Source organism: Nannospalax galili, unplaced genomic scaffold (genome assembly GCF_000622305.1).
Source record: "Nannospalax galili isolate Female #2095 unplaced genomic scaffold, S.galili_v1.0 scaffold10449, whole genome shotgun sequence".
Classification (NCBI taxonomy): domain Eukaryota; kingdom Metazoa; phylum Chordata; class Mammalia; order Rodentia; family Spalacidae; genus Nannospalax; species Nannospalax galili.
Window position 1 is genome coordinate 3,746 of NW_008358678.1, and position 2,320 is coordinate 6,065.

The 2,320-nt window shown below is 39.9% G+C and overlaps 1 protein-coding gene across 1 annotated transcript in view; it reads right to left on the bottom strand.

The window, feature by feature from the left end:
- The window catches only part of LOC115068260 (proprotein convertase subtilisin/kexin type 5-like), a gene marked incomplete at its 3' end in the record, with an annotated part of 26,218 nt that overhangs the window by 3,733 nt on the left and 20,165 nt on the right, over window positions 1-2,320 (bottom strand). The gene's annotated exons all lie outside the window — the stretch shown is intronic.

Below are 2,320 nucleotides of genomic sequence, written 5' to 3' on the forward strand. Positions count from 1 at the left end.
CTGCCAAACTCCAGTGCATTGGTTGAAGGTCAAAAAATATCCTCCAAATAAGAGTAGAGATTGTGTGATTGGCCTCTGCATCTCTGGGCATCAGCTCATCCTAGAAATTATCCTGAAAGCCTGAAGGCTTCTTTTTAGGCTTTTTGGTGCAAAAACAGTACCTTAAGAGACTTTTTTTGTGCTCTAAATCAGCTCTGTGAACACGTTGAAAACTAGCATCATGCCCCCATTGTGCTGAACCTGTTCTCTGTCTAGCCACCTGTCTGTCTTCTTAATGAGTCACTTGTACCTATGACCTATCTATGGCATGCAATCTTCACTTCATCTGTAGTTACATGGTGAAGAATTACTTCAGTTGGTCAACAGAAAGACTGAGGCATTCAAGAGCCAACGCAATAAAAAGAAATAAGACAAGGTGTCCACCATGAACAAAAAGTTGGCAAAAACTACATAAGGCTCAAAAAATACCTGGGCTAGGCAAGGTGGTGCACAGCTTTAATCCCAGCACTGGGGAGGTAGAGACAGGCACATTTCTGTGAGATCAAGGCCAACCTGGTCTACATAGCAAGTTTCAGGCCAGCTGGGGCTATAAGGAGACTATTTCTCAAAAAAAAAAGACTCAAAAAATAAAAGAATGGGGATGAGTGAAAGTATATGCAGAAGAGAAGGAAAACAGGAGTAGGATTAGAAAATGAGATTTTAGTCTTGTGCCTGTAATGTATTCGTAGCTATATGACTTAGGGAAAGTCAGCTCAGCTTTCTGAGCCTCATTTATTTGTCTATGAAATGGGGAGAATTAATAAAAACCTTGTGTGATTATTGTAGGATTAAATCGTAATATAAAGATACGCTGCTTGAAATGCTTTGCAAGCTGTATTGTAAGATGAAAAGACCAGTAAGAACCATAGGGAGAAAACATCAAGTCAAAGTAGATTCTAAAAATTATCAAAGAGCTGCAGAAGGGCTGGAGAGATGGCTCCGTGGTTAAGAGCACTGCCTGCTCTTGCAGAGGACCCAGGTTCGGTTCCCAGCACTCACATGGTGTCTAACAACCACCTGTAACTCCAGTTCCAGGGGATCTGATGCCCTCTTCTAACCTCCATGAGCACTGCATGACACAAGTGCACTTACACACATGCAGGCAATATACTCATACACATAAAAATAAATATAATAAATTGAGATATGCTTTTTAAAAAAGAGCTACAGAGATGGCTTAGTGGTTAAGAGCACTGGCTGTTCTTGCAGAGGCCCTGGGTTCAGTTCCCAGGACCCACATGGAGACTAATAACTGTCAATGACTCTAGTTTCAGGGTTTCTGACACCTTCTTCTGGCCTCTGCAGGGATTGCATGCACATAGTACACTTACTTGCATGCATGTGGTACACTTGCATACATGTAGGCAAGACATTCATAGACATAAAAATACAAATAAATAAATTATTTTAAAATTATCAAAGAATAATACTAAAATAAAGACTACTAAGAATTGCTGGATCATATTAAAAGAGTCTATATGACCATTTCTTTGAGGACATTTTTTTCAAACACGAGAAGGCCAAAATTTTGTGACCTCACAGCCCTGGAGAGGACTTTGTGCATAAGCATAGATACTTGAACTCTAAAGAATGTTTTATGAAGTTAATACCTAAATAATGATGTATGTTGGGAAAAAGTGCAGAAAATGACACCACCCTTCTAAGGAAAATAAATTTATCCTACAGGGCTTAAGCAAATACATGTGAAACACTGATTTTACAAAAAAGAATGATTCTCCATTAATAGTCCAGTTCTTCCCTGGTAAAGAGATCACTGGCCACCTGTTCCTCTCCCTCCCCCTTTAGTAACTCCAGACACCATGGAGTAACCATCCTCTTAATTCCACGGTCTGCATTCCATTTAGATCGGACTACATACTTTTGGTGTGTGCTCTAAAGTAGTTAGTGACTTGATTTGAGGAAGATGGAGTCTGTCTATGGGATCCAGATCCTTTTAGATCCAGCAGCCCCAATCCTGCTCTTGTCTAGCATGATTCTGTCTTTATTAGTGTATGTGGCTGGCATTCTCCAAAGGCCCCTGAAGAGCTGACTCTAGGCTGGGTGTGTGCTAATGTTTATGAAAAACAAATGTTTTTCTTCAGGAACTTAAATTTTTCTTGAGAAGACCCTGGAATAAGAGTAAGTCCTTAGAGTCCAAAGTATTTGTCTTAACTCATCTTCAAACACACAAGGTGCTCTTATCTAAACGTGTAGACTAAATGAATGAATAAATGAATGTGGTACATAGAAACATCAGCCTCCACACAGTGCTGGAAAGAGT